At 30.6% G+C, this 26,105-nt stretch overlaps 1 pseudogene; it reads right to left on the bottom strand.

The window, feature by feature from the left end:
- Positions 1 to 2,232: 2,232 nt before the first annotated feature.
- LOC110659574 (pentatricopeptide repeat-containing protein At1g09900-like) lies at positions 2,233 to 9,276 on the bottom strand (annotated as a pseudogene).
- Positions 9,277 to 26,105: the final 16,829 nt, after the last annotated feature.

Consider the following 26,105-nt stretch of genomic DNA (forward strand, 5'->3'; position numbering starts at 1 on the left):
GATATATGCCATCCTCATTATCATCATGCCAACAGCCCTCATCAAAATTTTGTGCATAGCTTAAAGGGTCGTACCTAAAACCACCAACTGGTCTTGGTTGCCTATTGGCTCTTGTAAAAATTGATGCTATGTTCCAACCTACCCTTCTGTGCCTTGTGTTCGTTGGGATGTTGTTGTTGTTGCTGCTGCTGCTTGTTCTTCTGTTTGTCCATGGAAGCTTCAACTTGAGACGACCCCAGCATGAAAGTAGCCCTTCATCTTCTCTCTTTCTAGGAGATGATGAAGTTCTCTCCATCTATCATCAGTTGCTGAACATTTTCAAGAGAAACTTTTGCTTAGAAGCGACAATGATAAATTATTCTCTTCGTAGAGTTGTGGGGCCTGTCTCTCGATCTTTTCTATCTTTCGTTTATTATTTTTTAATTTAAGGATTTTGAGCGTGTGGTAAAGAAGATCTGATAAGATCAGAAGAAACAAAATGCCTTTTGTTTTTAAGTTAAAAATATATATAAATATAGCAGAAAAGGGTGATTTCTTTTTATTTTGGTTTTGGCAGGAGAATCTCTGAGTGCATGACTATGATAGCGCATTGTTATAACAAGGAACCAGTAAATGATATATATATCATGAATAATTATAAATAATTATCAGCACTAATTATTTGATAAATAATCTTAATCTTAGCTTAATGAGTTGCATGTAATACCATTTGTATATATATATAGATAATGGATTCGCAATATCCATCATTTGTATAGTAATAATAATAATAACGTATATGACCTACATCCGTCCAATCCAACTCAATTCAAGTATGCTATTTTCAAGAAACAATTATATCATGCCAGTGGTTGCTGAAAGCATCCATTTACAACCATGGTACAGCTAAAGAATATGTAAGAAACTTAGAGGAATCCAAGAGCAGTAACCATCTTGAAATTACTAATTGGTTGCAACTGAGCATCTAGATGATTTTAACTTTGAAGTGAATCAATTAAGATTTTATAATTTGATTTTAATTTTATTTAAATAATTTTTTGGCACTAGATTTTTAAGTAAGACAACAAAGATAATTAAAGAATATTAAAAATTATTTTAAAAATAAATTTAGTATATTTTATTTAAAAAAAAAGTTAAAATAATTTTTTCTGAAATATATTTTTTTATTATATATCAATACGGAAAATGGAGGGACGTACAATTGCTCTCTTTTGGCGTTTATCCAGAAGCCACGCTTTTATTAATTTATTGACGAAGCAGGAAAAGGAATACCGGAAGCATATGCACACAATATCCGCCAATTGTATTATTAAAACCATTCAAAAATCAGGTGGGTAGATAAATATTGCTTGGTTTCTGCTCCTCTCAATTCTCATTGGCTCATCCTTTGCTGTGTGAATCTCATTGCTTGCCACTCTTCACATTTGGCTCAACCTATCCACCATTTTTTTTTTCTAAAAATCTCTTTTTTTTTTTTTTTTAATTCTTACTAGACTCAAACTCAAGACCTCATTACCCACAAAATCAATTCCAATATCACTTAATAGATATTAGTAGCCTCTCTTTTTTCTCTAATCCTCAACAAATAAAGTTACCCACAAGAATGTTTTTGTAGTACATCGAGCCGTGGCTAATATCTTTGGCAAATAACATCTCAACCTTATGCAAGAATGACCACAAATGAATTCCAATCCACACAAGCTTAATGGCACATTACCTTTAGCAGCTGTGATTCCTACAAGCACTTTTGCACTAGTCCTGTGAAGTGAACAATGATTCTAAAGCCTGATACCATGCAGGCCAAGCTAATTCAAAGTGTCAAGACATGCACCATTGTAGGTTCCACCGAAGGTTGGACGCAATCCAAAGCAGGCAACAATCGTCGAAAATCGGAAAAAATTATGGCTAACTAGCATCAACTTCATCAAAAGTTAACACCAGGAGATTTGTAGCAATAACTTCATTGATATCTTCGTAAGGACAAGACCATACGAGGATGATAGTTTGAACAACATGGACTGAGACTTTAACTGACATATTTTTGCACCACAAATCTACTTCAGTCATATGCAAACTTTAATAGCTACTCCTTCAGCAACTTCACTGAGTTGGGAAGTTTCCCTTATTTTTTTCTTTGCTTGAGGTGTGTGGATAGGGAGTGTTTACAAATAAATGGTTGTTTAATTGTATTTAGATTAAACAAAGTAAAACTAAGAAAATCATCCAAGAAAATTCTAATAAGAATGCAATAATTCATTTCATAATGATACAACTGCCAAATCAACTACAAAGTAGAGAAGAAAGCAAACTTGGATGAGTATTTATAACTAAAACCAGAAGAGATGGCCTAGTGTGAACGTTCACAAGAGGTATAAAGTTTACCCAACATGAGAACTGCATTGACAACCTACAAAAACTCTCTTGAATTTTGCTCTTCTGAACAGTAAACTAAGATCAGAAAAAGCAAGGCAAGGGTCTTACAGAATCATTTATGCCAGGAAGCATGGCTACCAAAACCCAAGGAAATAAGTTAAAAGAGTCTAGCATCTGATTGAGACAACTGCCACTTGTTCTGCAGAACTTTTCTCCAGAACTCCTCTTAAACACAGGTGATTCAATAGCTTAAGAGCCTCCTTTGCTAAACCTTCATAAGCTATTGCCTTCAATGAGTATGGCGTATGAAACTCCAGTGGGATTACATCCCCTTGATACCATATAAACCAAGAAGTCAATGGCACAGTCAGTCTGTTGAGCCTTACAAAGTCCCAACATAATATAATTGTAAGTGATAGCATTGGGTTTGACCCCCAAAACTTCCAAATCATGAAAAAACTTAATTGCTCCATCAAACTTTCCTTCTCTACTAAGCCCACCAATAAGTGAAGAGAACGAGATTATATCAGGCTTAAGACCCTTTGCCCACATCTCATTCAAAACTGACAAGCACCCTTTGCTACTTTGCTGATTAAGAATCTCAACTGCTGCATCAACCTTCCCCATCTTTGCATATTGCTATGAGCAAAGTGCTATAAGTCAATATTAGGATAACAGCCCCTAGACACCATTTTCTCCAAATATTCAATTGCCTTTTCCATCTTCTTTTCTTTAAAAAACCATGAAGCAACGGATTGTAACTTAAAGATTTTGGAATGCATCCATGCTTAGGCATCTTTTCCAATATGTTGATTGCTCAACCTAACAAACCCATACAACACAAGAAATTAATCAATATATTGAAAGTAACAACACTAGGGGAACAGCCTTTGTAAAACGTTTCAGCCAACAGCCTCTCTGCATCCATCCACCTCCCATTGCTACACACGCTACGCAAAATAATATCACAAGTAATAACATTAGGTTTGCATCTATATGATGGCATGTTGTTCAAGAACTTGATTGCTTCATCCAACCTCCGTTCCTTGCATATTCCATTTACAAGAACATTTTAAGTAACCACATCTGGTTTGCATGCCCTACTTCACATCTCATCCAAAAGCGTCATGGTTTGCCCAACCCCACCTTCCCCGCAAGTTGCCTCAAATAATATGGTATATGTGATGTGAATCTGGATAGCACTTCTTTTCCAACTGCTAAATAAGAACTTCCATAGCTTGTTTCGATTTCCCACTATCACACAAAGTACAGAATTGTATTACACTAGCCACATCAGGGGCAACACACATTAGGTCCAGAACCCTAAAGGCATTATCAATCTCCCTAGCCTTACAATACCCACTAATCAATAAATTATAAGTGATAACATTAGGAATTGTCTCTGAATCCTCTACTTTCTCCATAATCCAATTTGCCTTCCTAGTCTTTCTGATCTTACAAAAACCATGAATTAAACTTGTGTAGAGATTATACCAGGACCCACCTACCACCACAGCCCCACACCCCCCCCCCCCCCCCACACACACACACACACAATCTTAAAGAGCTTATTCTATTTGTTCTTATGTGGATTACAATCTTAACTTATCACATTTCATAATTCAAATTCTTAATTAAATAAACATTTTAGCCTATCAAAATAAGCAACTCATCAAAACAACAAATCATAATTACTTATATATTTACCCTATAAACTTAAGATCCCAAGACTCAACTTTCTTTCTCATTCATTCTCTATTACCATTCTCTACTTCCCTTTTCAATCTATTTCACAATTAAAATTGATAGTTTTATTTTGTAATATTTTTATTAACTTTAATATTTGGCATTGATATTAAAGACACGCCAGGCTCCAACCCTAATGCCTATGAGCCTAGGCGTGCGGCACAAGCCTCTAGAATGGCATGCCTTCTATATTTTCATCTTAAGCGAGCACTTTCAATGACAAAAAGCACAACCAGTTAAACTTGATATATGTCGATCTATAAGAATCCTATATTGACGCATAGGAAGTTTTTGAAATTAGTATCAATAGTGATAATTAGTCTTTAAAATCTCATCAAACTAGCACAACTAAGATTGTAAATCTCTCATATTTTCATTTTCAATACTACTATTCTATTATTATCTTTAAAAATATATATATATATATTATATCTACACCTATTTCAAGATATATGCCAAAGAAAAAAGTAGAAGTATAATCCGCTAACTTGAAAACTAATACTCCTTTAGTTTTTAAAGATAAGAAAGATGTCGAAAATATTGATTTTGAAAATAAGGATCAAGAGGATGAAGGTGTTTATGATTACTTGACTTTAGTTTGGAGACATTAAAAGATTATTCAAGTTTCAATATATTAATTTAAATTGTTAGTAATTTATTTTTATTTTATTTTATTTAGATTGCAAAATTATTATTACTTGAATGATTATTAGTTATTATTTTTTTTTAATTTCATGTTATTTGAAGTTTGATGCAATATTCACATTTATTTGACTTTTATGGAATTTTTAATTTTTTTTCTTTTTTTTTTTACTTTTGTGCCTCACCTCGCTCAGGCACGCACTTGTGCCTTGTGCCTCGCGCCTAGGCTCCAAGACCCCTGGGAGCCTTAGCGCCTTAAGCCTTTAATAACTATGATATTTGGTATAAATGAATGAAAATTTTGGTGAAAATTTTTATTAACTTTTAAAGAATTGTATTTTATTTTGATAATTATATTCATGTATAAATTATAAACATATAAAGTCATTAATTTATAGTTTGAATGGTGAACTAAAAAAATTTTTAACTTAGTAAAATTAAAAAAATTAACATCATGAGTAAAAATAAAATTAAAATTATTAATCTGTACTTTATAAAAAGATTCTTAAAATTTAGAAGCTATTTTTTCAACTCCAATTAAAAATATGATCGCTAAATTCCCTTCGTCACCACCCCCCATCCCCCCCTCCCCTAATCCCCCATTACTAACCGATTCACGAAGATGATTATTGCTCTCAACTTCCTCAAAATTTGGGAAATGATGCAAGGGATTCGAAGGAACATGTCCATTTCCCAATTGCCCATTTGGTGGCTTATCAAAATTTTGAACTTTACCATTGGAATGAAAAGCTAAAACCCGATAACGTTTTAACTTTCTAACTCCTACAAAGAATTCAAAACTTGAACCAACTTCAGCCTTAACCCTAACTCTAGCAAAACCATTACTGCTTCCAATATTTTCTCTATGGAAGTGTTGAAATGAGCAAAACTGTTCACGGGTATGATTTGTTGTTGTAACACCCCTATTTGCATAGCCTGGTATATTTCACTATTCCGATGACCGGTGTCGGTCCGGACAATTAAGGGGATTAGAACCACACTTAAGACAACTAGATAAGCCCTGAATACAAATAATTAGTAATTGTCAATTAGTTAAGTATAAATAAGAAAAACAGAACACAAGAAGTTAAATAAGCCGAGAGTCACAGCGATGGATGACCTTCTCGGGAAGGACTGCGAGGTCAATTTAAACTCGAATTTTAAACCATAAAATGTGACACTGCGGTCCTTAGGACTATTGCGAACACAGTGAAAAAGAGAAAATCATGAAAAAGAATTATTAAGTCGGTCAAATAATTAGGTCAGGGATCCGAAAGAAATATTGAATTAATTGCAAACGGGTCGAACCGACGAGGGACAATTTGGTCAATTGACCTCTAAAGCTGACTCCTGACCCAACTATCAAATAAAATCGGAGAAAAAAAAATTTCAGAATCAGGAATTAAATTAAAGAACTAATGGAAAAGTAAATAGAAAAAAAAAAGGAAAACGAAAAAATGAAAAGTGATGACATCGTGCATGATGCAATAAACGTTATAATTAAAAAAATTAAATTTGGATAATTATTAGTCTCTCATAAGGATTAATTCATAAAAGAAAAAAAAAAGACAAAAAGTGTTATCTCCTTCAAAGTGCCGAGCTCTCTCTCTCTCACCCTCTCCCTCACCAAATCACCATTAAAGCCCATCTTTGAGCTTGCAAATTTTAATTTTCCACCATAGAAAATTGTCTTGCCATGGTTAAAACTTGTTTTGGCAACTAGAAGAGGATATTGAAGAAGACAGAAAGAAGAAAGGAAGAGGTTTGAAAGGAAAGAAAATTCTGTATAAGGTTAGTAATTCAAACTTCAAACTTTTAGTTTAATTAATGTATTCATAGCATAAAGAACTTAGAAATATGCTCAAAATGAAATGAAAACATCTTTGGAGGACTAGGTAGAAATTTGGCTAGCTAGGGTTTGTGATGGAAATGCATGTGTTTTGATTGAATTAAATATGTTAGGAAGCTTAATTGAGTTGAGGAATGATGTTGGTATGCTTGGAATCAATTAAATGTAACAAATTGGTGAATTAGGGTTTGGACCTAGGGTTTTAGAAGACAAAAATTGAAGAAATGATCAAATGGTGTGTTTGACCTTTTTTGAGCTGAAAAATGGTCATTTGTGACCAATTGGGATATGTTGGAAGTGTTGGAAACAAGTGGAAATTCGGATTGCTTAGGGCCATTATGTAGGTAGCAGGACCAAGGTCCCTTTCAAGGACCAAAACTAAAAATTTACAAACCCAATTGGTGTGAGGCCAATTTGGAATGAAACTAGACACAAAATGACACATTTTTCATTTAGGAATCATTCCCAAAAAGTGACCATAGCATAGTGAACAAATTGGCCAAATCAGGATGTGAGTGTTCTGCCCTGTACAAAAATGTCCAAATGAACAGTGTTTGTTCATTTAGCCATAACTTGGGCTAGGCAGGTCTAAATGACCTAAAATTTTACCAGTAGAAAGCTGAGATATATACCTAAAACTTTCATGAAGAACATAAGCCCAAATTATTCCCTTAACCAAGTCATTTAGCCACCCAAAGTTAGTGACCTAAAACTGCCAGAACCCAGAAATTTGCCCAGAAATTTGGGTAAGTCCAATCCGGCAGCCATGATTCAAATGGCTATCACTTGAGCTAAAAAACTTCAAATGGAGTGATTCAAAAAGGAGAATAAAGTTAAGACAATAAGGAACAATTTCTATGAAGAAAACTTAGCCAAATTCTAACAGCAAAATGACCAATGGAACAGTGTACATAAGACACTAAAACTGAAAATTTGCAAATTTCCCTAAAAGACTTAAAATTTGAGTAAATAACCAAAACCAATAAATTAGGCAACCAAAATATGGTATGTGGGGGAAATTAGAATTTTCATACCTATTAAGCATTAGAAAGTCAATAAATTGACTTGAATAGTGTAGTGAATAGTAACCCCGAAATACAAAGTTTAAAGAACGTCAATTTTAGCATATTAAAGCTAGGTAAAAGTAAATTTGAATTTATATTTTAGATTTATGTTAAGTTATAATACTGAAACACTGTGAAACTGTGTGTTTCAGTGAAAAAGAATACCGGGAAAGAACCCGAGGGATCGAGTCAAGACCAAGAGGTGACTCGTATAAGGTTTGTACACAACATATAATTTTTATAAATTTTCTTTTGCACACTGTTTTGAATGAATTGAAATATTTATTATGCTTTTGATTTAAATTATTGAAAGTTTATTTGTATATATTTGGAATGGCAATAAATATTTAGTAAATTGTTAAGATAGTTTTGAAACCATAGTGTCATGACCATATATTTGAATACCTCACTAGCATGACTAGTGGGGGAAATCAGTTTTGAATTTTGATTGTTTCTCTGGCTGAAGTATTAAGGTGTGTGCCAGTATAAGAAGAAAAAGAATGGGTTCCCATATATTTAAGCTAGCTAGCCTTGTGTTGTGACTTCTCCTTAGCCTCTGGCTATTGAGATGATATTTGTTTCGAATGGCATGATATAACTGTGTGTTTTTATGAAATTTGTTTTGAGACTTTCGAAATGAAATTGTTTGGATTAAAATCTTATAAATCATGTTTTGAATTTATATTTCATATTTAGATTAATTTTTGAATAAATATGATTTAAATTCCGCATAAAAATTATTTTTAGTATGTTGTGCACCACTGAGTCCCAGTACTCAGCGATGGCTATTATTGTTGTCGCAGATATAGAGACTAGAGGAGCAACAGAGTGAGCTGCTGAGGATTGAGGAGCTACCTACTTTGAAGTTTATCGGGTATATTTTATACCATGATTGTAAAAATTATTTTGATGTATGTAATGTATGTAAATGTAGAAAATGATCATGAGCAGTTGTATAAAGCTTGTAATAAATTTTGGTTTGGATTTTTCTTAATGTAAATATTTGAAATGATGTATATAAATTGTTTTATCTTTATTGAAATATGAATGGAAATATTTTGTTTTAATTTGAATGAAATTAAATTATAGTATTTTGATGATGTTGAATTTTGCACAAATTGAGAAATGATGTTGAAATTAGTTGAGATGGATGTTGAAATGATGAAGTTGTTGAGAAAAATCTTTGGAAGTGCTTTTTACAGGTATTTGAAGAACTGTTTTCTCAAAATACAGACGGCACTCTGAAGAAATTTTTATAAAATTTGCGAAAAAATAAAATGAAATAAAAATTTTAACTAGTTTTCAAACTCTAATTAAATATTTTAATACCTAGTAGAAAATGCTCACCACTTATGAAAGTAAGAAAATTGTTTTAAAATCCCTTGTAGGGTACTTAATGAGTTATCGGTAGGTGAAGTTCAGTAGTTCATTAGGTATTCTATGAGATCATGTTATGCCTTACAGAGGGGTAAGGTGTGACAGTTGTACTATCAAATCCATAATCTTATATACTTATATATGACTAAAACTAAAAATGAAACATTCATGCCCAACACAAAATTACTTCAAGGAATCCAGATACCAAGGACTGCGCAGAGTCATTTGGCGTAATAAAGATATACACCCAATTGAAGTGGGATTTTGGAGAGTGGATATCAATTAAGAGAAAAGGTGAAAAGAAGAAGCTTACCATAAAGATTGTTCATAAGAAGAGAGGACCCAGAACATTTTGCATGTGGGCGTGGTTGCTTATCCAGTATGCGTCATCGTCAGGGTTCTCCAGAGGTCGGAAGTGAGGTCAAGGATGACATTGGACGCGGGACTTTCTGGAGTTGCAAATTAGGCCTGCAACTGAGGTGGACTAATTTGGATGGTCCAAAAATTGGATCTGCCCAACAAAATAATTAGCCTATAGGTCAGGCAGCCCAATCTCAACATAAGATACAGATTTTTAAGGCTCTGGGTCACTTTTATTACTGAAGTAAATGTAAGCCGCGTAAAGGAAAAATGGGGGCCATGGCTATGAAGATTGATATTCATAAGGCTTATGACTCTATCAACTGGGATTTCCTTATGGATATTACGCGTAAGATGGGTTTCTGCACTATATGGCTGAACTGGATCTATCAATGCATTACAACAGTTGAGTACACTGTGGTTATTAATGGTAAGAGGTAAGAGCTTGATTCCTTTCTATCCAGAGTGCGGTTTAAGGTAGGGAGACCCCATTTCTCCATACCTGTTCCTGCTAGTTTCAGATGTGCTTTCTCGATTATTTGAGGAAGCAATGGCATGCAAAAAATTAAGTGGATATAGAATCAGTAGACACTGTCCTATTTGTTGTTCACAGATGATACTCTTCTTTTTGGGAAAGCTTCAATTGAAGAAGCACTGCAATTCAAACAAATTCTTGATAACTATAGTGCAGCGTTAGGATAGAGAATTAACCAAGTAAAGTCGGAGTTACTCTTTAGCAGTAATACCCTATGCCATGTCAGACAAGCTATCTCAAATCTGCTTGGAATATATGAAAAAGAAGGAATGACCAAGTATCTTGAATTACCAGTTACATGGGGCAAATCGAAAGTTCAAGCTCTTCATTTTATTAAAGATCGAGTGTTACACAAATTGCAAGGATGAAAATCTAAATTTCTTTCACAAGCAGGTCGGGAAGTTCTCATAAAAACTGTTTTACAAGCTCTCCTTTCTTATGTCATGGAAGCATTTAAATTGCCAAAAGGATTTATAAAACATCTTCATAGTTTGGCAGCAAGGTTTTGGTGGAGGAATTCCTTTGATAAATCAAACATCCACTAGTTATCTTAGAAGAAGTTATCTTGGAGTAAAGGGGACGGAGGAATTGGCTTTAAAGATCTTTCTCTCTTTAATGATGCTTTTTTAGCAAATAGAGCTTGGAGATTGATTAAGTTCCCTCATTTGCTTTGGTCTCATATAATGAAGGGTATTTATTTCCATTCCTCAAATTTCTTAATAGCTTTGGAAGGTTATTCACCATCTTAGGGGTGGAGAAGTTTACTAATAGGACGGGCAGCTCTGAAGATGGGGTTAAGATGACACATTACAGGACCATCTTTTGTTAATGTTTGGTCTGAACCTTGGGTACCCTCCCTTCCAGACTTCAAAATAGGAAGTCAATGTCCTACTAATAGTCCTATCCGTTATGTGGCAGATTTAATTAATAATGCTACAAGGTAGTGGGATGTTCCTATCCTATATGCTAATTTTTCACCATCTGAATGCAGGGAAATTCTCAAAATTCCTCTTGGTGATCATCAAACAGAGATAGGAAGAGTGTGGCATTTTTCTAAGAAGTGGGAATGCTGAAGGAGCGGAAGCATGAAAAACACAAGTTTATACCATTGAATTAAAAAATTTTCACCTAGGGTCACATGCATCATGCAAGATTTATTTTTATCTATTTAATTTCAATGATAAACAACATATTAAAACACATTTAATATGTTTTTGGATCTGTATTTGCCATTTAAGATTTTAAAATTAATCAGATTAATTTTAGAACCCTAAATGAGATCAAGAACAAATACACTAACCTCTTGATGCACTGCAGTGTATTTGTGCCTTTCGGATGCATCTTCAGGACACCAGATGTTGTCCCTCTAGCTTGTCCATACCAAGAACACCTATGGCAGCCCTTGAATAGCTTCTAAAGCTTTTTCTATTAATTAGAAAATCAAGTTTTGCCTTTTAAGAGATTAAAAATGTAAACAGGACACTAGAAACAATTTCTAGTATTTTTAATTCAATAGATTATTTTTTAATCTCTTGGAATTGATGAGAGATGAAGAAGAAGAGAAGGGGAACTTCAAGGTGGCGACACAAAGGAGGATAGCTGCTGGTTGTGTTGTTTTCTTTTCATAACAATACTTAGATAGCTAGGTCAACACATTAAACCCTTGTAACATCCTCATTTTAGCTAGTCTGTACAGTCTACTGTTCCGGTGACTAGTGTCTGTCCGGACAGCTAAAACGTTCAGAAAAATATTTAAACTAAAGTAAGGAACTAAAAATTAACTCAAATATTAATAAGAAAAAAAATTTAGGAAAAATTATAAAATAATTTTTGGGACTCCAGAGAAGGGTCATTGAGGTTCTTATGGCATTAGAATGCCAAGAAAATACTTAGAAAAATTTTTCAATCGGTACAGACAATTTTGGCCCGTTAAGCCAAACGGAGGGCATTTTGGTCATTTCGTCTTCAGTGATGATTTTTGGGCCAACTTGTCCAGTTAAATAAATAATTTATATAACATAAAATATAAATAAATATTGTCCAAAAATTTAATTGCAATTAAATAGACAAGAAATTGAGAGAAAATGAAAGAAAATGGATTTATGACTCATCATTATGTCATTAAAACTCACCCAACCAACCCAATCTTGACACATGGCATAAACATATATAAAAGAGGTAAAATGGGCTGGAAAACAAAAACAAAAAAAAAATAGAACACCTTCTTCTCTTCTTCTCCTTGACGTCAACACTCCCACCATGGCCACCATGAACAAGCTTTCAAAGCTTGATTTTCCCCCACTTTTACCCAACTAAACCCTAATCTAGCAACACAAAAACTTGCTCTTACACCTTGGTGATTCTTTTGGGAGAAAAAAGAAGAGGAAAACAAGAGCTTTAGCAAGTGGGAAAATCTCACTCCTTTGAGGTTAGTGACCTAACCATGGATTTTATTTTAAATTCATGTTAAGGACTTTGAATGAGTGTAAATTTCAAAGGAAATTTGTTAAAAACCACTTGTATGCTATCCCATATTTTTGGGTAGCCATGGTTAAGGTTTGATTGTGTTGAGCTTAATGAAGTTAAAAGACCATCATGGCAGCCCACAATATGTTCCCACTAAGTGGATTGATGAAATACAAGTTAAATGCATGATTTAAGATGTTAAGGTTAGGGTTTGGGTATAAAATGGAGACTTTGATCATGTAATGATGAAAGTGAGTTTTAATGGTCAATTAGTGACCATTTGGTTATGTGTAAACAAGAAATGAGGTGGTTTAATTAGTGGGAATTGCAGTTGGTGTGGCTGCCAATGGTGACCTGCAGAATTAGACATGAGTCTAGCAGGTTTGGGCAGCTATAACTTGAATTGTAGAGGTTCAATTGGTACAAGGCCAATTGGAAATGAAACTATACACATAATGGCACAACTTTGGTGAAGAAACTATACCCATAAAACCAAACCAAGTGGACCAAAAGCTTGCCTTAATCTGGGTGACCTGCAGTCTGTTTCTGCAGAATGACCAAATGAATAGTATTTGGTCATTTGGCCATAACTCAGTGTAGAATGGTCCAATTGACCTGAAATTTTACTATCAATAAGCTGAGATATAGAACAACAACTTTCATGGAGAAACCTAACCCAAATTATGACCAGAACCTATCCAACAAGTGAGTTGTAGTCACTATTCACTGCACTGTAGATATGGTCAGTCTAGAAAAATTTTAATCCGGCCAGTTGTGGTTTTTGGACCATAACTTGAGTTACAAAACTCCAAATGAAGTGATTCAAAAAAGGAAATTCAACTAGACAAAATAAGGAACAACTTTCATGTTGATCATTTTACCAAATTCCCACCACAAAATTGACCAATGGAACAGTAAAAATAAGATATGAAAATAAAAAATTCTACTCAATTAACATTAAGCTTAGAAATGGTTTTGGCAACCAAAACCAACAAGTTTAAAATGCAAAATGTGGTATGTTGATGATATTAGAATCAATGTACCTATTGCCTATGCAAAAGTCAACATTTTGATTGACTAATGAAGTGAATAGTAACACCAAAACTTGAAATTCAAAAATTGTGAAACTTAAAAGTGTAAAATGCCCTAGTATACCTAACAAGATTGGTTTGGATAGCTTGGCATGCTAATAGGGTTCTGTTAGCAGTACTGCATATGGCTTCATGCCATTCTGTGTTTCATGGCTTTCCCATGTCATTCTGTGACATAATAGCCTTTGGCTATGTTATTTGAATTATTACACTTCGGTTTTAACCCCGATAATTATTACAGCTTATTAGCTGTTCTGTTGCACACCGGGAGACACAACGTGACCGATGGTGTGATGGTCAGAGGTACTTAATACCCAGTGCCAGTTTACCCTTTTATCCAGTCCAGTCAATTAGTATGGGTTACTCGGGCAATGTAAATGAACTTTACCAAAATTTTAATCGTATAATAATGCAAATAATATCAGAAGTTAAGTCTACCAAAAATGTAAAAATACATTCTACATATTTGTTTCATCATATTTTATTTCATTTTATTTTATTTTATATTGTCACTACTAAGCAGAATTGCTTACCGCGTCGCTTTTGCCACGCGCAGGTATTGGAGACCTAGCTGGGGAGCCCAGCAGACATCAGACGGGGTGAGCCTTCAGAGCTGCATCCGGGGTCCAGAGTCACCTCACATCTGCGCTGCATATGGTAGGACATTAGGACTATAGGTGGCCCTCTTGTATTTTGCATTTTGTATTAGTATGGATTGTAACTATAAACTCCTGTAATTATGTATTAATGTAAATATATAAAATTTCATATTATTGAGATTTTCTGCATTATGTATGTTGAAAAATGAAATGTTGAGAATTATTTGTGAATATGCTTCAAATGATAAAGTGAACAGAAAAGTTTTGAAAATAGTATTGTGATTTGAGATTAAGATTTTGAGATTTGACTTGAATGTGTATAATGGAGTTTGGATTTGGAAATTATTTTGGAAGTGTTTTTAAACAGGTTCAGAAGAATTGTTTTTCCAATTTACAGCCAGCACTCTGCCGGATTTTCTATAAAATTTGCGGATAAATTCAGATTTATCAAAATTGAAAATAAATGAATTATAAATGGATAAATTGTAATAGAAACATAAATTAGTGCTCTGGCACACTGAGTGGCATAACTTGCTTGGCTACACTGTAGACGGGTAAGGGGTGTCACAACCCTTGCCACATGTCACCCTCTGATTGGTTCTAGGTTTAATTGACCCAATCACATCGTGCCAAGTGTCAAACCTATATTTTATCTTAATTTTAATCATCTTACATTATTAAAAAACATTTGACAAGCTTATGTATAGTGCCATATGTCACCATCTCATGGTGCCACATGTCACACTGTGAAATGACCAAAATACCTCTGTGTCTTAATTTTGAGTTCTCAACCCAAAATAATTATTTCTCTTCTTCTAATCAATTTATATCAAATATAAATTAATTAATTAATCTTTATTAATTAATTTTTCATTAATTAAATTCATATTTAAACACTTTAAATATAAATTTAACTTATATTGTATATCCAATAACCTAGATTTGGCTTCAAGTCATGCTAGGGACTTTGCAATCTAATTGCAAACCAAACCTATTTAATTAATTAATTAAACTCTTTAATTAATTAATTAAATCATATTTAATTAGGTGATAACTTGTGTATGTGTGTGACTTACTAGACTCATCACTAATTGGCAATGAGATATGATATCAACTCTTAATATCATCAGAACTCTTTCTTACCATAAATGATTTTTCTAAACCATTTTATGCACCTCATAGACCATGGTTAACACCTAGCATAGCATGCCATGGCTACCCAATTAGTAATAAGGTTTACCTTAAATGAACCTATAATCATATGTTACCATACACTAGAATCTCTCTGTTACAAAATCTCAACTCAAGCTGGAGTCATGGTTTATGTCAAACCCCATTTGCTATGAATATTATATTCTCTTTTAATTCCAGTTCTTGATTAAAAATATTTTCTCATCAGAAACTCTTTCTGAATAAATCTATCTGTCCTGGTCAGGAACTTGAAAACATCAAGAACAATTAAATGAACATAGGATTTTATCTCTATTTACTTAGAGGAACAGATTCCATCTTGATCAACACCTACCTCCATATATAACTAGTAGGAGCCAACACATGCTCATATACCCATACACAATACAAGTATGAAAGCAGTATCAAACTCAAACCACCTATATACAAGATAACTGTGCTATCTCAGGTCTAAAGATTATATGCACTGATATGATTTATGACAATGCATTGACAAGAGTAAACTCCATGTGTTTGTCATAAGTGTCACTAGTTTGGCCTACTTATCATGTTAAGTGCCTATCATGTTTGTTATATGGCATAAGACTATAAATAACTTGGGAACAAATATGAATACAATCTTTCTGGATAAGTCATGTCCTTATTATGAAGTATCCTCGATTGTGAACCTATTTATGATACTTTGTACTAGAAATATTGTCACTCATATTCTTAACAACTTAAGAGTAGAATTTCTAACAAAATATCAATGGACCTTTTCTATTACGCATAAATATATTATGTAAACGGAAAAGTGAAAATGCCTTTTATTAATAAAAACATGTACAAAATACATACTAAATGATATGTTCTAGGGCATACTACTAACAAATGCTTTTGTTAAATCTGTCTACTATCAGCTCAAATTAGCTCAAGCTAGGCAAGGCCAACAATCAAGTCCATCAACCTCTTATGCTCCTACTCCTGCTTTTTGGCGTAAGGTTTGGCATCTTCCCATCCAGCCTAAGATTCGCAACTTCATTTGGAGGGCATGTCATAATTCTTTGGCAACTAAAGAGAATCTTTTCATTAGAGGATGTTCATCCTCTCCAGCTTGTCCTCTGTGTAACTATACTATGGAATCCCTAGAGCATCTCTTATTCTTTTGTAACCATGCTTGGGCATCTTAGTTTGGTTCTAGATTGGGTTTCTACCCAAACTCTTCTACTTTTGTCTCTTTTAAGGAGTCGTTGCAGAACTTATATCTTTCAGTCTCCCATAAAGATCAACGTGAAATTCAGTTAGCATGCCTACTAAGTTGGCATATTTGGAAATCAAGGAATAAGGCTATCTTTGAAGGAGTGGAACCGAATCCTCATATGACTATTTCTAAGGCTCAGAATGAACTTGAAGAGATGCAATCAACAGGAGCTCTACAAATGCATTCTCTGCCCGCTGTTTTTCCTCCACAAAGGTCTACTTCTTACATATGGTCTCCCCCTACTAATGGAGTGCTGAAATTCAATATCGATGCCTCCTTTGACTACAAGTCTTTTGCAGCTGGTTTAGGAGTTGTTGTTCGAAACTCACAAGGTCAGCTAGTGGATGGATGTTCAAGATCTTTCCTAAGCTTCTCCTCTGGCTGCGGAAAGCTTAGCAGTTAAAGAAGCGATCTGCTTGGCTATTTCTAGGGGCTATACTCCTTGTGTTATTGAATCTGATTCCTTTCAAATTGTTCAGCTTGCTTCTTCTCAAGTGGCTCCTCCATGGACTCTTGAAGCTTTCATTCATGATATTAGAATGTATCTGTCTCTTTTTCCTTCATTAAGTATTGTGTTTAGTCCTAAAGGTTCTAATAGATGTGCAGACTTGGTAGCAAATGCAGCTAGGACTTTGTATTAGAGGCAGGACGGGTAACAAATCCTCCAGCCCAGCTACTCTCTCTTATAAGTTTGGATAGGGTTTTTATTTCTGATTCAAGAATGAAATTCATTCCTGATAAAAAAAAAAATGTTTTTAATTAACATTGAATCAATGATTGAACAATCACCGAAGAATTCTCGTTAGCTGTTAGAATCCGGTACAGGTAGTAATATTACGAACAATGCTTCTGGAGAAGTGGTATACTAGTCCTTTGAAAGCATACCAAAATACCCGAAAATTTTATGAAGAAGAACAATAATGCATTTAGTGAAATTAGGATCTCTCCTAGAAAATAGATAGGATATTGTTAAATTTGGTGACCGCTCTTAATGTTTTAACAGAGTTCAGAAATTGGGCTAAAACAAATCACTTCAATCACAAGAAAATACTTACTAAGAAAATATAAATATTTTCAATGAAACAACCAGTATAAAAAGGTAACCTGTCAATGCTGATTCATTTATTTATTTTAAAAGATTCATTTATTTATTTTAAAGCAGGTGATCAACGTTCAAATTTATTGTAAAAAGTAAAAAATATATATAAAAAAGAAAGAACCACCGATCATAAATGGGCAGTGATATATTTAATCAAGCAGTTAAGCATGCATTACTATTTGCACGTAACCTACTGTTGCCCCTCTCCCACAGGATTTATACTTCTATATAGAGTGATCGCCTCAATACACAATATATTATATAATATATTTTTTAATTTTTTATATAATATATTATATAAAATTTATAATTAAAAATTATAAAATAGTTTCATACATTTATAATTAAAATCTTAATAAAGTAGATAAATTAAAACTAATATTTATTTATGCAATTAATTTCAACTAAAACTTAAATTCAAGAGTTTTTACAATAAAAAATACTCCACTATAACAGAATTACTAAGTTTATAGTCATTGGTGAAGTAAATATGGTATTAGATATATATAATACATAATTATAATATATATTATAATTTCAATCATATATAAAAATATATATGATTGTATTAATTGAAGATGTGTAATATATAAAAAGTTAAATAAATAAATATTTAAAATTATTTATTTATTTAGGAATAAACTTAATTATTTAATTGATTTAAATGACTTTGATGCGTATTTTCATTTTAATTTTTATTAAAAAAATATATTTAAATTAAAATAATAAAATAAATTTAATTTAATAAAATTTTCATAATTAATCATTCTGTTTGATTCAAAACCCTTGTGTACACTCTAGTGCTAGCGGGATAACGTTAATGTTCGTCGTTTGGCTAAAAAAATTAGGTTAGAGTTGGTACACAGAAATCAAATACTACGTGCATTTGTAACCAATCTCCTGCTGACAAACCCTCACATTATTTGCTCTATCAGCGACGCCGTTTGACACGTAACTGTTTATTTATTATTTTTTTTGCATTGTTTTTGCGGTGACGTGGAGTTTTAATAATTTAGTTTATTTTTTTTAAGTTGATGATTAGGGTGTGCAAATAATTTATTCAAGTTAATATATATATATATATATATATATATATATATATAAAATTTAGATAGAAAATAAAAATTATTTTGATTCAATTTAATTTAAAGAAAATTAAAATTCTCAAAGGTATAACATCGAATGCCTTAACGTCAGCAAGCAATATTTCAATTCACAAATCCCTCAACCACAAATCAACGGGAATGAGGAATGGGGGCTGGGTGGGCGCGGCGAGCTTAGTCTGTGACAGAAGAAAATGAGGGTTTAGTTCAATATGTTAAATATTATAATACTCAGTAAAAACCCTACACTTAGGTAATGGGCGAAAATAACTTCGGTTTGATTTTATCTTTTTTTAGTGAATTAACTGAATCGAATAGAAAAACTAACCATTTTTAAGATCTATAATTGAATTGAATTATCTAAGTTAAAAAATTAAATTGATTGAACTGATTAAAATCAATTTAATTCAATTTTTCAATTTATATCAAATATGGCAAATACCTAAGCTAATTAGTAATTTTCTACTTTTAGGATGCAAGCAAATTGAGTCCACCTGAGCTTAGAAAAGCTCATACTCAACTCGTCAAATTTTTTTTCAACTCAAATCGAATTCGAACTCGATTTGCTTAAAAAATAAACTGACGGTTAAAAAACTCAAATTTAACTCATTTTCTCATATTAAACTTTTATTGAATTAAATTTAATTATTTATTTAATTTCATTTTTCAGATTTAATGAATTTTAAGTTCAAAGTTATAAATTTCAAAATTATATAATTTTTATTAAACTTAAATAATAAATTTGAAATTAATTAATATTAGTTAAATGAACTAGTTTATAAGTTCATTCACAAATTGATTCACAACTTATTAAATAAGTAAATTTATGAGATTTAACAAGTTAAATATTAATTATTAAACTTAATTTATTTATTAAATAAATTTAAAAATTAAATTTAACTCATTTAAAATATAAATTAAGTCAAATCTCTAATAACTTTCGAGCACCTTGGTTGATTTACTAGCACTAAGTACCTTCAAGAGTGCAAAGATATTTTTGGTCCGTTATATGATTCATATCTCTCTTGCTTAGAAAAAAAAAAATAGAAAAAAAGAGAGAGAGATTTCATCCACGTGTCATTATTAAGCTTCATTCATCCTTTAATCTTACATGTCTTTCACCCTGTTTGGAAGATATTTTTGTGATGAACTCTATTATACGTTCTTTCTCGAAATCCTAACTTTTCCCACTTGCAAATTATTTGAAGTACCAAACCTTTATTTAGATGCAATAATGAGTTTTAAGATGAAGATATTAAATTTAATTTTAAACTCGTTTGTTTTTTACAAAATAATTTATATATATTTTTTATAGAAAATATTTTTTTTATTTTGACATATGATGTATATATAAATATTTTTATATTTTAATAAAATTATTTAAATTTATAAAAAATAGAAATGATTTTATTTTTTAAAAAGAAAAAATTATTTTTAAAAAATAATTTAATTAAAAAAATATTTTTCATTTTCTTTTTTAGTATTCAAATGATTAAAAATATGAAAAATATTTTATTTAAAACAAACCAAAATTTAATCACTAAAATTTTATTTGAGTGTCTTTGTTAAATCATTTATCCTTTATAAACCTAAACTTTAAATATAAAATTATATTTAAAATTCCACAAACCAAATATTTCTAATATATATTTTGGTCACTGCTTGATTTGAACTTAGTATCAAATTAATTTAAGTCAGGTTTGAAATCAAATTAAAATCAATATGACTTATATCAGCCTTAAATCAATATTGAATTGAACTGAAACCATTTGATTTAGTATAATTTTAAGTAGAAATTAATTTTTCTTAAAAAATAAAAAATTATTCAATAAATTTAATTAAAATAAGTTTAATTAAAATTGAATTTGAAATTAAATTATAAAACCTACAATCTAATTTTAAAATTTCTAAATAATAAAACTGAAATCACCGATTTTAATATAGATTAAGCTGAAAATCCATATAATTACTTTTCAATCAAATGTAAATTTATTTTATTTATATATTTCGTTTGTTTATAGATATGAAGTCACTTTTTTCAAACAATCGGTTGACGTGGTTTTCCCGATTTATTCTACATAAATATCAATATAATTTTACACCTAACCAAAATAAATAAATAAATAAAATAAAATAATAATAATAATAATAATAATAATAATAATAATAATAATAATGGCAACAGATAGGGCCCATACTGGACGTTACTAAACCCCCAAGCCCTGCCCTCATCGCGAAAGATACGACAGATTTTATCAAGGCCTGATTTGGTTCGATAAAAATTGACTAAGAATAAGAACCAAGGGGAATGATTTTCTTGATGGGTGTTTGAAATTTTTTTTTTTATTTTTATTTTTATAAATTAAGAAATTTGGTTCTATAATTAAGAAAATCACAATTTTTATTTTTAACTTAGGAATAAATGATTATTTTATTAAAAGTTAAATGCTCAAATTATTTATTGAGATGTTTTAATTTTTATATTTTTATATTATTAATTAAAATAAAAATATAAAAATAATATTTTTTATATTTCAAATAATTAATTAAATAAATAAATAAAATTAAACACTATAATTATAATTAATTATACCTAACTATAATGAAATAAAAAAAAATCTAATTTTTATATTTTCATGTAATTGATTAAAATAAAAATTTTGAATATAATTAATTTTGATTATTTAAAGTAAAAAAGATAAAATATATTATTTTTATTTTTACTTATAATTAAATAAAATTAAAATATTATAATTATAATTAATTCAAATTAAAAAACAAAAAAAATATTATTTTTATGTTCTCTTATGATAATTAAAATTAAAAGTAAAATTATAAAAAAATATAATTTTAATTTAATTTTTATTAAGTATAAAATAAGTTTGATTCTGATTTTACAGTTTATATTTGCAAATCAAACATCTTAAAAAGAAATTTATTCTAATTTCATAATAAATTAAATATAAATAAAAATTTACCTATTTATTTCAAATTCCACTCAATTTCGATTTTAATACTGATTCGATTTCAATATGTGAACCAAATAGGCTCTAAATGTAAGCACTGCTACACTACAAATAAGACGCAATAGAAAAGAAAAGTATAATAGACATAAGGCTTAGGCTCATCACAGAGAAAGGTCCTCCAAACAATTACAGCACCCAAGTTCAAAAGGTTCCCGGCTCGTAGTTGGTACTATTGAAGCTCTAACTAAGGCCAGATTCGACCCGCAAAATGAAGACTCAGTGGAGGAGCATCTTCGGTAAATTGAGTCGAAAAACCCTAGTTACCATCTACAGCATCATTAGCCAACCATCACAAGAAATGATGCCCAAACTCAAGGAAGGAGAACAAGAAATATCTCGTTATCATTAGAAGGCATGCCAAGAATAACCCACCACATCCACTAAAGAACTTCAAATACAGAAGTCTTTGTCTCAATGGTGCTAACATCGATGAAAACACCAATGATCAAATTCATCAGCTTAGAAGGGGCGGCATACAGAGTACTTGGTATTATCTCACATTAATTTGGAGCCATTGAGTTATCTTTTGTGATTGAGTTAGACTCAGTCTATTTTCTCATTACGGTATCAAAGCCTTACTTCAATATATTGGGTCACCTGAAGTATATTTATCTATAATCTTTACGCTTCAGATGTTGCGATGATATATGTTGTCCCACATTAATTTGAAATAAAATATTTAAACTATATATGAATTTGACAATTCCTATTAAATTAATTTTTGAGGTGAAGTTAGACCTGATTTATTTTTTCATTAGTAGGCAATCTTAGTCTGTTGTAGCTGTTAAGGGACCGGAAGCTAAACTTTAGCGCCGAACCATCCTTAACCATCCTTAAAGATACCATACCAATAAAATTAAAACCCCTATAACAGAGCCATACTAAATATTAGAAAAATCAACACATTAAAAACATGCAACCACAAATAAGAGAAGCCCGAACCACAAATCAAGTGATCTGGTGCATGAAAACACCATCACATGGTCTCACCAAGAAAGCTCGACACAAAAAGAGGTAAATCCACTTTCCAGCCAGGGAAAGAAGACCTCTCCTGTCCGGATGAGGCAGAGAAAGCTGCTGAACGACAAAAGAAAGAGGACTCGCCTATGGAAAAAAGACCAACTTTGGGAGAAAACTTTTCTTTCCTAAGATAGAGAGAGATTACTAAACATTTCTGCTTGGTATATCTAACATTTTCATAATCTTTCGCACCTGATAGCTCAATTTTGTTGGCGAATTTTGACTTACTCCGCCTGGCAATTGCCTCCATCTCACTGGTAGGTAATCTTAATCTCATAAATTGACAGTGACCTTTTGTTTTTTTACTATTAAAAAACTCAAAACTTCTTCACGTGAAAAATTAAAAAAATGTTTCATTCTCTTTTCCGCGGGTAAATTTTCCCTAATTACTACTAAAAATCACATAATTATAAAGGTATTACTCTCCATCGTTCGCCTTTCAAAATATCTGAGGTATAAGTATCAGCTGCTGCAGATTTATAAAAGTTGATCAGTGGAGAAAATAACTTATTTTATTTTTTTTATACATTTTTATTTTATTTGAACGATACTCATAGAAGTTTAAGTTTGAATAGTATAAATAATAAATTAAATATAAAAAATACACTTTAAATAAATAAAATTTAAATTTTTTATATAATTATAAAAATTTTAAGAATATAAATTATTAATAAAAAAATATTTTATCTAATTAAATTAAATGATTTATAATAATATTTGAATAATAACAATATATTTGATATGAATATAAATATTTTAATAAATTTTAATATCTATATAAGAGACGGATGGACATATAAGTAAAGAGCACGGGGCCCTTAAAATTTTAGGGTGATAATGGTAATTTACTAAAATTAATTTTATTCACCATCCTTATTAATGTTTATGAGGTATTGGACTCTTGAGAATTTTAAAAGATTTTGGATTAGAAAAATCCGATTCTTACTGAAATTTCATCAGCTATTTTTTTTTCATAATATTAGAAGTTAGAATATATTATTTTTTATTTAATTTATAATTATAATTAAATTTGATTTTATGATTATTTTGAAAGAAATTATATTTAAAATAAATTGGTTAAATTTTTAGATTTTAGGTCATGAATATATTTTATATTAAATATTCATTGTATTTTTAAATTAATAGCCATTTTTTTAACTTAATGGAAATTTTATTTAATCAATATGCAACGTAATATCATCAATCAAAGTGAGAAAAATATTATCAAACAAAACAAAAACAGAAAAATCAAGCGCGCAGAGTAAAAGCCAATTACAGCTGTCGATGTTCACAGCACAGGCTGTCGACATTCAACATGCAACAAAACACAGGTGGTGTCAATAAGGCTGAACAGAATTCGATTCAAATTGAAAAATCGAATTGAATAGAGTTAATTCTGTTCAATCGATTATATTTTAAAATTAAATTAGTTCAGTTCGATTTTAAATTATAAAAATTTCAGTTATTTCAGTTCGATTCGATTTTAAAGAGAAAAAAATAGTTAAATCGAATTGAATAGTAATTTATATAGTCAAATCAAATTAAATCAAACCGAATCGATTTTTGAATTGATTTATTTTTATAAAAAATTTATGAATTATATTTAATTTTATATATATTAATTGTTTAATTTTATTGATTAATGGTTATTAGGTTCAAACTAAAGTTAAAATTAGATCAAATAACTTAAAAATTAAGTCTAAATTTAAAAATCAATAAAAAATCAAACCAATTGATTTAAATCGAATCGAACTAAAATAGAACGATTTGATTTTATTTAATTTTTCACCCATTTTAATTCAATTTAATTTTTAAAATTTACAATTTAATTTTTATAATTTAATTCAATTCGATTCGATTTGAATCGAACCCCTAATTGTCAATGCCTAAAAAGTACAAGTTAATTATGTTGTTTGAAGAGTTTTTGCAGGCCAACGATACCCACGTGACCAAATGACAATCTTGGCTTGTCCTTTTTGAAAGTGAGTGGCTGTGAGTCCAAGAGAAGGGAGGGAGGGGCGCCAACTAGGTTCTTTGGGTGAGGACCTGATGCTGATGCATGAAGAGGGACATCCAAACATGGAGGTGAGTTTTCCAATAAGAAAAATTAGAATAAGGAGAATAATAGGAAAGGACAAATAGAAGAAAAATAGAAGAAGAAGAAGAAGAAGAGTCTCAGAGAATGAGGGCTGGGTGGGGGTGGCAAGCTTATTCTGTGACAGAAGAAAATGAGGGTTTAGTTCAATATGTAACTATTATAATACTTAGCAAAAACTCAACACCGGTGAAAATAAGTTCGGTTCGATTTTGTTAATTTTAGAGAATTAATTAAATTAAATTATAAAATTAAAAATTTTTAAGATCTATAATCGAATTGAATTACTTAAATCAAAAAATTGAATTTATTGAACTGAACAAGATAATTCAATTTAATTTTAGATTTATATGAAATATTGTACATGTCTAAATTAATTAGTAATTATAATTTTTGAGGATTTTTATCTTTAAGGTATAAGCAAATTGAATCATATTGAGTTTTGAAAAGCTTGTACTCAGCTCGTTATTTTTTTATTTTTTAGTTTGAATTGAATTCAAATTTGACTGGCTTAGAAAATAAATTTGAATATCAATAAATCAAGTTAAACTCATTTTCTCAAACTAAATTTTTATAAGTTAAATCTCAAGCCACTTACAAATTTAGTAAATTTTAATTTTAATGTTATAAATTTTAAAATTATGTAATATTTATTAAGTTTGAGATAATAAATTTAAAATTAAATAATATTAATTAAATGAATTAAAAGTTTATTCATAAACTGATTGATAATTTCTTAAATCAGTAAGTTTATGAGTTTTAATAAATTGAATATTAATTTTTCGATCTTAAGTTATTTATTAAATAAGTTTAAAAATTAAATTTAAATTTAACTTATTTAAAGCATAAATTAAACCAAATCTCGAATAACTTATGATTTACGAGCGCTTTACTACCTTCAAGAATGCAAAGATATTTTTATGCGTTGTATGATCCAAATATCTCTTGCTTAGAGGAAAAAAAAAAAGGTTATATACACGTGTCATTAGAAAGCTTCATTCATCCTTTAATCTTTCATGCCTTTCACCCTGTTTGGAAGATATTTTAGGGATAAACATTATTTTATGTTCTTTCTCGGGCTTATTAACTTTAAAAAAGTAATGTTGGCAATTAAGAAGGCATGCTTCCTTGGCATTTGTCTGCAAGTGTTTCTATATTTTAATAAAAATTATTAAAATAAAAAAATAAACATAATTAAAAAAAATAAATTACTTTTTTTTAGCATATAA

The sequence above is a fragment of the Hevea brasiliensis genome, chromosome 12 (genome assembly GCF_030052815.1).
Source record: "Hevea brasiliensis isolate MT/VB/25A 57/8 chromosome 12, ASM3005281v1, whole genome shotgun sequence".
Lineage (NCBI taxonomy): Eukaryota > Viridiplantae > Streptophyta > Magnoliopsida > Malpighiales > Euphorbiaceae > Hevea > Hevea brasiliensis.